We start from the raw sequence: 12908 nt of genomic DNA, 5'->3' as shown, positions 1-12908 counted from the left end.
TGAGGCAACCCGACTGTGCGCTCATTCCGTCCCTCACTGGTAATCAAGCAAAAACTCTAAAAGTCAGAAATTTTACCAGATTTGGCCTAACAGCCAAATTAAAGTTTCAGTTTGGGCATAGGTGGCTCTTACCCAATGCTAGTAGTGAGAGGATTCCATCGGAATTCTCAGAGCTGAATTCGGAGGGCTGAAACTACTCCAAAGGTCAAAAAGATGATTTTCAGAGTTAAGAAAAAAACGTTTTGGTCTCAGAAATCACAAAAAGAGTGGATTTTCAACACAAATCACACCTCGCCAAGAGCCTAACAAAGTCTAGATACAACAAGATGAAGTTGTAGCTAAGAGAGAAAGCTTTGCTACAAGGTGGACCAATTGGTGTCAAAAAATGCTAAAAGATGGTCAAGTTAGGACTTTAGGGACACCAAGACACTCACACATGCACAAAGCCCTCAAAAAGAAGCTTCAATCACATTTTTGTGTGTTGTGAGGTGCACATACTAACAACTAACCTACTAATCACTAACACCTCAAAAAGCAGCAAGATCTCATGGTGGGCTAGGAGTCTAGGCCCTAAAATAACTTATGAACACCATGATTGATCTGGAACAGGTAGCATCAGGACAGACGAACCATTCGAAAGAAGGCGCAAGGTACCAAGAAGACCTCAAGCAATTGAAGACATGGAGCCATATGTGCTCAAGGATGTACAGGTCATGGACACCTCGTACATTGAACAAGAGGACTTGGAGAATGCGAATGCCTGCATTTTCAAAGGGATTTTCTACGACAAAGTGTCAAGGAAAGTGGGAGTAGTGCTACCTCCGGACAACTTCTTCAGACTACATGAGTAGGAGGAGTGTAAAAAGATTTTCAAAAAAGTAGGCCTAGATGGCTACTTCATCCTGCCTCCATGGGGGATCGATGTGCAAAGGAGCTATGAACTCATGACAACCATTGATGAAGATGGCACTACACAAATCACCTCCAAAGAAGGAGAAGTTCTGGTGGTCAAAATCACAGAAGAGATTGTGGCAGAAGCATTGAACTTACCAGATCCGCAAACTACTGAAAAAATGCCTCATCATCTCTCTGAAAAAGACAAGAAAAAGACCTTCAGAACTGAACCAGGGAAGCACAAAACCTTCAAGGATCTAAAGATAAAGGAGGTCGGACTCTCTCTGAGACTTTACAGTCAGCACTTTGCCATGGGAAAGCCCCAGAGGTACACGCAGCCAAACAAAAGAGTTGTGACATTTTTTACAAAGGCTGTGAGGGAGGATAAGGGAACAAAAGGTAATTTTAGTAGGAGTATCCTCCAGGACATTATAAGCTACAAATAAAGCAAGGGCATTATGCAGCACCCTTACCTTGCCACAGGATTGATGCTAACTGGAATTGCTTACCATGTGTTGGGAATGGTTGAGGAGCTTCCAAAACCATTGTCTCAAGATAAGATATCAACGGAATTGGGGCCAATCAAAGCCAAACTAGTCAGCATGGTAGTTTCGTCGCGTGAGCAATCAAGGAGAAAGCGCCCATTACCTCAGGAACAACAATCTAAGTCCGAGCAGTAAGCCAAGCTATATGAAGCCATTCGCCAGACTCAAAAAGGAAAAGAAAAGCTGGTGTCGTCGAACGAAGCGCCGTCACAACCCACTTAGGCAGCAGGAAGAGGAGGCGGAAACAATAATAAGGGAAGCGCCTTCGGAAAAGAGCTCGGCCAGGTTTGTTGGTGAGCTAGAAGCACTCAATAATTATCTAAAACAAGAAGAAGAAAGGAAGCTAAAGCACAGACGAACTGAAGAAGCCCCTTCATGCCAAGAAGACACTATGGGTCAAATGAGCCCATTACGAAGCAGCCAGATTGAAAAGTGGCTAAATAGTCCATCTCATCAAACGAGTGAGGGCATGACCTCAACTGCTGCCATGAACATTGAAAAGCCAAATGAAGCAGCTCCTGAACACGACAACGAAGTTTTTGAAGCAGTGGGTGAACCACAACAGGAAGCGGTGCAAGACACAGAAATTTCTCCGCCACAGCAAATTCCTTTAAACACAACAGAAGAGCTACAAAAAGAATTAGAAAAGAAAGAAGCGGACAAGCAATAAGAGGATAAGCAAATTGAAGATGAAGCTGTCCAGCAACCAGAAGAAGGGGGGCAAGAGATCAAAGCACAGGACTCAATGCTGATACCACCCGATCAAGCACAACAAATAGCTGAAGAGGTACAGCCAACTGATGAGCAAATTCAGCCTGAGCAAAGATACCTGGTGGTGGAAGGATTGGATGGCCAAGAGGTCACCATCAGCCTAACAAGAGATTCTCCGATCAGAAATGAAGAACTGGAGATGCCACCACCACTAGTGGTCACTTTGCGGAGGAAAACAAGATCAGAATATGTGCCTACAATCAATCTTGAAGAAGAACCAATTATCCTCCTTCCAAAAAGTGGCTTAGCACAAGCACTTAAAGAAAAATCAGTGGATGAGCCATGTTCTGAGCAAAAGAAACAAATCGGCGGATTAAAGGACTACAAGAGAAGCCTGAGAGTAGCAACGCTCCTCAGCTTAGAGCCGACGAGCAAGAAGCAGACACATCAGAGAAAGATGAAGATGAAGGGGATAAAAATACTGCTTTCCATCTAAATAAAATATGGAAACATCTGTGCAGTATTAACAAGATCTCAAAGACAAATGAAACAATAAACGAAGATCTTGTTAATACAATAAAGGAGATGGAGCAGATAATGGAGAAGCAAAGACTAGAAAATGAAGATCTCCACAAAAAGGTGGCCATCAAAGAAAGCCTCTTCGAAGCTGAATGCTTGCACAGCAAAGAGTTTAGTGAGAGGTTAGAAGAAACATAGAAGCGAGCCATAGCGGCGAAAGCGGCAAGAGAAAAGGCTGAAGCACAAAGTAATATAATGAAGACGGCCTTGCAGAGACTGCTAATGAAAAGAAGAATAGCGGCTGAGGAGACATTAAACAGTTTGCTCATGGATCCCGTCTTGGCGGTTCCAGCAGCAACAACATCCGATGAAGCCCAAAAACACGAAATCCTTACTATGAAAGGACAGCTAAAAGCCAAAGAAATTCAAGTGGATATGCTGATGGCTTTGTTCGTGAGTAAGGAGGATGAGCTCAAAAAGCAAAACGAAGATTTGAAGAAGCAGCTGGAGGAAGTGAATAAAAGAGTCCTTGACAAGGACTATAGATAGAAAGAAAGTACACAGAAGGTCCCCAGAGAACATGAGGATTTTCTAAATATCGAAGAAACTACTATAGAAGAAGCAGGACCGTCCTCCACAGAGCCAATAACACACGATGATCTTGATGAGCTCACACAAGCAGAAACAGAGTTATACAATTTGCTTGAGCAAAATCTTGATCTAATAATAAAGGAGTGCATTGATTGGGAAAAGCGCATACTTCATACCGCTAATCTCAGTTTTTTCAAGCAAGGTGATGCTACTAAAGCATACCACAGGCCGCAACTCCCATATTCGCTGTTGAAATTTGAAGTCCTCAAGACAAAAGAAAGATTAACTCCAGAATGTCCAGTAGAAGAAGTTGGGGGTTTCCAACCAGTATCATTAGAACAATGGCAATCTGAATAGAATATGAAACATCAGCCGACTTGGCGGCTCAACTGGATTCGGAAGTATCCAAACAGCCGAACAACTTATGCGAGGGCACCAAGGGAATTACGAATTGATCCAACTTTTTGCCCAGTGCGCGTCGTCGAAGTTGGGAGGAATTGGATAGGAGGACAGCCCAAAGACCTACATGGCTAAATTACCCATTGCTTCCAGGACCGGAGTCAGGCCACGAACCTACAGAGAAATATATGCTCAACACATTTGAGCAGGCCATACAACAGTTTTCTGGGGTGCCTGACCTTGCATGTATATTGCTGGTCAAAATTGCTAAAATGCTTATGATATGCATTGAGGATTTTCACACAACAATTGAAATTCAGGCACCCTGGACCCGGTTCCTGGAAGGCAAGAAGGGGCTTTCCTGGGACCTACAGCTCGCACCTCCACCACGAATAATCATGGGATTATTCGTGAGGCTGCAATTTTTGGCATCTCATCACATGCAAACGTTCAAAGACGCATTTTACACAGGTATTTTTGAATACCAAAGTCACATTTTTGGTCCCTTAGTGTCAGATTTAGCAGCAAGGCTAGTAGCTTACCAGGCCATGGAATTGAAAAATCTGCTGCGAGATACACTCGAGGACGCTAGAAGGGAGCGAGACTATCAGTGCTACTTAAGAGGATTACAGCGGATAAATATAGTAGAAACGCTTGATGAGCATCACTAATATACAGGTAATGCCTCCGATTCCAAAAAAAAAGGTACGGTAAGGTAATCGGTACAAGTACCAAGGACTTCCCACAAAAGAAAGAGATTGACAAATCGAACAATGAAGGCTAACCAGGGATGTCCACATGTACATAAGCAATAAGAGCTTCAAGCCAGGGTGCTTTTTTCCCTTAGGGTTTTTTCCCCTCGGTTCAATCAGGTATTAAGCACCAGTTTTTGTCTTCTTTTCTTCTCAAAAATTAACAGGCACCAACCTTTCAATCAGAAGATGTGCAAGGAAACAGCAACGCCAAGATCCCTTGACTAATGTCCAGGGACGAACATTGAAATAGGTGGAGGGGAGTGTTGTGGGGCAACGGCTATGGCTACAACTAAAGGCGCGGTTACGGCTACTTACAAAGCTAAGGATGAAGATGTGCAAGGAAACAGCAACGCCAAGATCCCTTGACTAATGTCCAGGGACGGACATTGAAATAGGTGGAGGGGAGTGTTGTGGGGCAACGGCTATGGCTACAACTAAAGGCGCGGTTACGGCTACTTACAAAGCTAAGGATGAAGATGGGACGAGTTAAATAAAGACATGAAAGATGTGGAAGACGAAGGGATTGGAATGCGGGAATGCGGGAAAGCGGCATTCAAATTCGGTGACATATATTTTTTAAATTTTCCCAAAGCCCACAATGTAATATTTTAATTCCCGGAACCCACATTGAGCCCACATTGTAAAATCCCGTAATGTATGATTAAAAAAGCCTTGTAAATTAAAAGCCTTGATGGAAATGATAAAGCCAACCCTAGAGTAAAATGCGGGATTTTGGGCCCAATATGAACTGAGTGGGGGCGCCCAAATGATTAATAGAATGTGAATAGGGCATTTTGACTCTAATCTTGATTATCTTCAAGCGTGTGTTTTCCAAGAGCTCTATTCAAGAGAGTAGAAAGAGCTTCCTACGTGCGATTCGTGATTGTATTTCTCAATCTATTGCAACAAAAGGTTATTGCCTCCTTCCTTGTTCACCTTTCCATTGTCTTTTCATTGATTTTGGTCAAGTTTTGAATTATTAATGTGTGTGTAAGCTTAGGTAAAAGAGTGGGTATAATCACGAATTAATCTTTGTTTATGCTAGTTTCCAAGGGTTTAATCACTTCAATGGTGTTGCCTCTAAGGGCTCTTGGCAATGGTAGCTCAATTTTCACTCATATTAAGGAAAAGAGTGTCTTTTTCCTTGTAAGTGTGTATTGAAGCTTTCCATTAAAGCTTCCATTGAAGTAATTAGTCCATTGGTTGATTGAGCATTTCACTTACTCTTTAATCTTTAAGTGCGCATTGTGTGAAATAAGGAAGAGGATATGTCCTTTTGAAAGAGTGTGTGTGCATTCACGAATGTGCTAGTATAGCTACATTCTCGAGCTTGTGAGTGAATACCGAGAGTCGTGACAAGCTCTCGTAGCCTCCACGCACTAATCGGGTCACTACCCCTGTGTTGACAATACATGTTTGCACATGGAAGCTATGCTATGGTCGTCCACGCGGCGCTCCGCAAACAATGGGCAAAGGCTGTAATAGACCTGCTTGTTTCCCTCTATCATACTTTGTCTTTTGGCATACAATGTATTTTGACACATGCTCATTTATGTCCATTTTCATTGTAGGCTAATAAAAGTACTTTTCCATGGCTTTCATGGTAGCTTGAATCCCTCTATGCCCAGCATAACGTGGAGCATGAGATTCATACATTGTCTTTTCTCTAAGAGCCTTGGTTATACATAGCCTATTGCCATAGAGAAGATATCCATCTTGAAGCATATATGGTTCTTCTTTCTTCCCTAGAGCAATGGCAGACATGACATCTCTAAAATCAGAATCAGTAGCATACTCCTCTATCATTGAAGATAGATCGTTGTGAGTGGCTATTGATACTGCATTAACTTGGGGTCTCCTAGAGAGAGCATCGGCCACTAAATTGTGTTTCCTAGGAATATGAGCAATATGAAAGTTGAATTGTGATAAGAAATTTACCCACCTCATTTGTTTGTCTGCTGAAAGTTTAGTTTGGGTCATAAAATACTTAAGACTTTGATGGTCAGTCCTAAGAATAAAGCGTGTACCCAAAAGATAATGTTTCCAGGACTCTAAAGCATGTAAAATAGTTAAGAGTTCTTTTTCATATATGCCTAAGGTCTTTTCCTCATTGTGCAACCTTCTACATTCATATGCTATGGCATGCCCTTCTTGGAGCAATACAACCCCAAGGCAATCACCACAAGCATCACAATGCACTTCAAAAGGTTTTGAGAGATCAGCCAAAATCAAAACAGGTTGTGTAGGGAGCTTTTGTTTCAAAGTTTCAAAGGCTTCCCTTTCTTTTGAGGTTCATATATACTTAGTATGTTTCTTTGTTAAGTCATGTAATGGACCAGCTATAAAGGAAAATTTCTCTATGAAACGCCTATAATATGCACACATTCCAATGAAACTTCATAGTTCATGGAGATTCTTTGGTTCAGGCCATGCATTTATTACTTCCAACTTTTTAGGGTCCATTTGGATCCCATCTTTGGAAATAATGTGACCTAAATATCTAATCTCCTTTAAAAAGAACTCACTTTTCTTTTGATTAATATAAAGTTTATTCTCTCTCAAAACCTCAAAACTTGAAATATTACCTAAAGATGCTCCTTGTGTTCTTCCAAGGATTTAGAATAGATGATAATGTCGTCGAAGAACACACCAGTAAATCTCCTATGAGGCCTGAAAATCCTTTCCATCATGCGGTTGAAGGTAGCAGGAGCATTGGTTAGACCGAAAGGCATTACTAGATATTCATATAGATAGAAGTAGTCCTAAAGGCCGTCTTTGGAATATCTTCATGCACAATTCTGATTTGATGATAGCCACTTTTAAGGTCTATTCTACTGAAGTAGGTAGAACCTTGTAGCATCAAGACCAAACACTAAATTGAACGGTGTAGTTCCAATGGCCGTTTTGAATGCTACGCAGTATGCCCAGAGTGCCGCGTTTAGCTTCATCTCCCAATCTGTTCGGGAATTATTGACTATCTTTGTGAGCACGGTGCATAAGATCTTTTTGTGCTCTCCGCTTGTCCGTTTGCTTGAGGGTGATAGGGTGCTGATTTTCTGTGAATCACTAAGAACTCGTCGAGAGTAAGTAGTGAATCACTTCATTCAGGAAGTGCGTTCCTCTATCACTCACAATCTCGATCGGTAATCCATAGCGTGTAAAAATCTGCTCATAAAGAAAACATGCAGTGGTTCGTGCATCACTTTTTCTCGTGGCTTTAGCTTCCACCCACTTGGTTAGATAATCAGTGGCCACAATAATGTATTGCGCCTGAGTCCTATAAGCCGGGGGGGTTAATAGGACCGACAAAGTCTATTCCCCATTTTGCGAAAGCCCGAGCACCCATCATTGGTCTTAATGGCATGTTATCTTTCCTCTTAGGCAGTTTTACCCGCCGCTGACACTCGTCGCATCTCTTGACAAACTCAGCAGCGTCTTGGAAAAGAGTAGGCCACCATAATCCTGCAGTCATGATAGCTTTCGCAGTTGTTTCTGCAGAAAAGTGTCCTCCGGATAATCCTGTGTGAGCTTGCTCGAGAACCCTTACATATTCACCTTCTGTGACGCACAACCGTAGTTGATTGTCCTTTCCTCGTTTGTAAAGCTGATTTCCAATCAATTCGTAGTCCTTTGATTCTAGTTCAATTGCCTTGAGCCGTGCTTGACTAACCTTTTCTGGCAACACTCGGTGCTCGAGATAGTCAACAATGTACTTGCTCCATTTGGGTGCAATTGAAACTTGGAACAGTGTTGCATAAGAACGAGGAGGTGTTTTCTTGCATTTCAAGCATTTCTGTACATATTCATGTACGTCTGCTTTCATTGTTGGCCACCACACTCTAGCCCATAGTACTCTTCTAATCAAACAAATCATCAATTCTTGGTATTGGAAACCTATTCTTAACCATAATCCTATTAAGTGCACGATAGTCCACACACATGCAGTATGTACCATCCTTCTTTTGCACTAATAAGATTGGTGAGCAAAAAGGAGATGAGCTAGGTCTTGCCATGCCTTTCTCAACCAGCTCATTTACCTACCTTAGGATCTCCTCTTGTTGAGCTTGAGAAACTCTATAAGGAGGACCATTAGGTGGAGAACTCCCTGGAAAGAGTTCTATGACATGATCATCATCCCCTCTTTTTGGAGGTAACTCACTGGGAATGTCATCTATGAAAATGTCTTCATTTTCTTTGAGGAATTGAGATAACTCTAATCCCTCCTTAGAGCCTTGCCTTTCGACATAGTAAACACAATCACTATTTACAAGATCTTTGACAAAAATCATGTATCTATCTAAAGCTTGACTATTTACAAGAGGTATAGTATGCCCTTCTTCACAAGCTTGTATATACATATCTTCTTCCCAACATTTGAAAGTGATTTTCCTTTCGAAAAACTTCATGGAGACAACCATGTGATCAAACCATGGTGCTCCAAGTAACACATCTTCTCTCTCGAGAGGGGAAATATAGAAATCTTCTTTATCTACATATCCTTGGATGTGGAGCCTTAGCTTTCCAAGGAGAGGAGTCACTGGAGCTTCTTGCCCTTTGAAAGGCCCATCTGCATCCACCATTTTCCCCATCTCATGAGGGTGGATTCCTAGCTTTGTAGCCAACTTAGTGGATATGAAATTGTGAGTTGAGCCGATCAAAGAGAATGAGAGCATCATGCTCTCTTACTTTTCCCCAAGCATATGAAAGTGGGGATCCTTTGCAATGTCCATCCTCTTCTTGAGCTTCAACCATTGTAGCTCTAGGTAGGTCACTGCGAGTGTTTCTCTTGGGGCAAGTTCTATAGACATGACCCTGCTCCCCACATTTGAAACACTTATTTTCTCTCCTAAACTTCTCAAGTTCTTCGGGAGAGAGATGATTCTTACCTTGGTAAATGCCCTTGTTCTTCACTTGACTCGAATTTTTGAAGAAGCTTGGCACATTGGAATTTCTTCCCTTTCCACCATCATTACATTCTTTCCCTTCATTGGGCCGATAGTTCCCCTTATCACGTTGTTGGAAGTTGATTTTTGAGGCAACTATTGCATGGTGAATAACCTCTGAAATGGTTTTGGGCAATTGAGCATTGATGTACTCACTCACTCATTTCCTCTGGCAATCCTGCACAAAATTGTTGCTTTTGCTCAGTGAAGTCTATTCTTTTATAGACAATGGCTTTGAGATGTAAATCCCAAAACATGTCTACATACTTTTGAATAGATGACATTGGTAGCTAAGAATTCTTCATGATGGCAATTCTCATAGCTTTTCAAGTCATAGGGGCTTCTCCATTTGAGCGTAAGCTCGCCCACCATTGATGTGCCGACTTTTGGAAATGCAAGGAGACATGACGTAGCTTAGAGGACTCAGTGAAGCCCTCATCTCCAAAGGCAGCGTTAAATTGTTGTGTATGAAAGAACTTTTTCAGTAGCTCCAAAAGTACCATCATAAGTTAAGAAGGTAATATTCTTACCTCCTTGTTTGAACTTCTTGAGCTTTTAGGAGCACTTCCAAGCATCATGGCTCCTTCTATGTCCTCTCTTTCGTAGCTCATCAAAAGAGCTAGAGGAATGGCCGCTGCTATCATCCGAAGATGATGGGGATGAAGTGGAAAGAAAAGATGGTGACTTCTTCTTTCTCTTCCTTTGTCTCCTAGCCTTTTCTTCTTGATGAGAAGAAGGAGACCTTCTTCTTGTGCCAAATTAAAGCCACTATCATTCATTTGCCTCTCTTGATTACTATGAGACATTATGTACACAGTTTTCTAGGATGTGTGCAGCTTAGCTTAACTAAGACTCTTAAAGCACTTCCTTCTCTAAAACTCTCATAGGATCTCTCTTCTTAAACAAGAAGAGAATAGCCTCAAGCTCTGATACCAATGTCAAAGGCTAGCATTAATTCCTTTTATTCGCGGCACATTTTATGTGATAAAAGAGAGGAGAGAACTCCCTAATCACAAAAGCTAGAGAAGGAGAGAATGAAATTGAAGAGAAAAGAACATAGTTGCAAAATTATCGTAGTGTGGGTAGCATACAAAACTCCTAATCACATAATTTGCAACACTATAAACATACACACACACAAAAGAACACCATTGAGGATCCGATTTACTTGGAGCTGGGGTCCCCCCTCCAAAGGAAGCTTTGGATTATTACTTCTTCCATAAGGAAGAGATCATTACAATGAACTTTTTGTACTTACACCAAAATCTTTTAGCAACATGGATATGGAAAATCACATGTGCTAGCTCAGCATGGGTGATTCCTCAATCCCAAGCTCTCAAACACCACAAATGTTGAATAGAACTGTGGGGATGGAGGTAGATTAAGAGGAAAAAGGAGTAGCTTACAAGAAAGAACTATTTCTCCTCACTTAGTACCTCCTTCTTGAGCTTAGCTTAGCTTAATATTTAGTTTATGCAAGAAGAAGAGTAAGCATAGCTTGCATATGAGCTAATTCTAGGCTATGCATAGGAAGAACTACGGGGCTTGAGCTTGAAGAGCTTGAAGAGCTCTTCAAGCTTGCAAGAAGAAGAGTAAGCATAGCTTGCATATGAGCTAATTCTAGGCTATGCATAGCAAGCACTACGGGGCTTGAGCTTGAAGAGCTTGTTAAGCACTTCACTTTTACTTTTTTTCCCCACCCTAATTGCACTTCAAATGATCAAGATAATCCACTTTTAAGGACTCGCCTACTTTATGAAGAAGCTTGGATGCTCAAAATAGTATCCACATGGCTATTGAGAGGTGGATAGGCAGTAAGTGGGGGAGGTTGGGGAGCCCATTTTGAGCCTTCCCGTTGGTGGAATCAAGTCCAACTTGGACTAAAAGGTGCCCCCTTTCGACTTTCAACATTTATTGCCCATGAGCCCGCTTTGGATGTCACCCAAAAGCCATATTTCAGCCATTTTAGGTCCTTCGAGGCCCCATTTTTACTCCGTAAAATTCGGATAGGATCTTAGGAAAATCTTTCATGCACTTTTAAAGTGGGATTCACATTTTGGCACTCCTCTTGCCTTGAATCCACTTTCATACATGTCACTTTGTCCTTCTGTGCATATATGAGCTTTTCCCTCATCTCAAGTAGTCATTTCTAGAGAGAGAAAAACTTAACAAACCTTCTTTGGTGTAACCTTTGTACAATCCTTTGGAGGCATAATGAAGCATGCTATCAAGCCTTTGTGCTTCATTGGAATCCTTACAGAGATTCCCCTTTTCATAGATTATACCTTCATTGTGTCCTTTTCATTTTGACTAAGGTATAATCATTAACATATAATCCCCAATTCTTTTTCCAGGCATCTTCCCTTCTTAAATGGCCAGTTTAAGAAGAGGAAACTCATTTAGGAAAGTCAGAAAATTATGATTATGACACGTGGAACCATGTCCACAGGACCATTGTCCTGACACCTTCTTGTAAAGCTATCCAAGCATCACACCAAAAGTAACAATGGGCTGCTCCTAAGTGCCAATGCATTGACAAGCATAAGCAAAATGCTTGAGGTAGATTCACATCTATAAGAATGACCACGTAATCCAATCAGCAAAGTTTAAGAAGATAACATTCATACATGATAATCACTTACTATGCAATGGTAAGGTACTCCATAGGTATGTAGTTACATGATGTCAAGTTGCATTTGAGTGAGAGAATTATCTTTCATGCCCATCACAATATTTTAATGCATATGGGATGCCAGATGATGAAACAGGTGGAGGGCTATTCCTTAAGTATGCAGGTATGAATAAGAGCCAAGATATGACAAATGTGTTATGCTTTTTGAGCTGACAAAGAGTGAATGCTATGTATGCAAAAAGTTGCTATATGGCACATACGAGAGGATGTGCAGGTTTAGATGGGCTGGATGTCGTGCCGTGGCTCGTCTATGATGAGAAACTATATTAATAAATCCACTTAACATGGATCCAGATGTATGGGATTGAATGCCACAATGTATATATTGTTTATATGCCTTTATGCGGGAGTTGACGCATGTACACACCTTACCAGGGAGTTGGAGCCTTTGGTGTAACATCTGCACCAACTCTCACCTCTCCTGAGTGGCCAATCCCTGACACTTCCTCAATGGCCCTTACTAGTAGTCGGATTGAAAGCGATGTGCAGAATGCCATGAAGTGCACGTATGGCTCTCACAGAGCAACCATAACATGCTATATGCCTATACATATCTTTGTGCACTTTTTTCGTGCAGGTGACACCCATCGCACCCCGACTATGTGGATTGCAAAGGGGGAGGGGGCACTCAGTCATTTTTTATCACCTGCATGGGATTCAAAGATTGTCCAGCATAATGGTGACACCATCAAATGCAGTGTTATGGTCGAGAAGGTTGTTGTGCGGTATCACATAGCAAAGCAGCAGTTGTCCATTGTGTTCCCTTACAGGTGATGGAAACTTACAAGGGGCGAATGGGAAGCACTAGACTTGGACACAACGTCCGTAGATCAGGTTGAGCTTCATGTTTCCATGCAAG

The 12908-nt window shown here is 41.7% G+C and overlaps 1 long non-coding RNA gene across 1 annotated transcript in view; it reads left to right on the top strand.

The window, feature by feature from the left end:
- Positions 1-12908, top strand: part of LOC147615055 (uncharacterized) — a 64792-nt gene extending 51884 nt beyond the window's left edge. Inside the window, exon 3 of the long non-coding RNA XR_015263006.1 lies at positions 12627-12908. This is a non-coding gene — a long non-coding RNA (uncharacterized LOC147615055). The remainder of the gene's footprint in view (positions 1-12626) is intronic.

The sequence above is a fragment of the Cibotium barometz genome, chromosome 41 (assembly GCF_041138505.1).
Source record: "Cibotium barometz isolate CiBa-2024 chromosome 41, ASM4113850v1, whole genome shotgun sequence".
Classification (NCBI taxonomy): Eukaryota; Viridiplantae; Streptophyta; class Polypodiopsida; order Cyatheales; family Cibotiaceae; genus Cibotium; species Cibotium barometz.
Note: the sequence above shows the minus strand (reverse complement) of the source record. Positions and strands in the feature narration are given on the sequence as shown.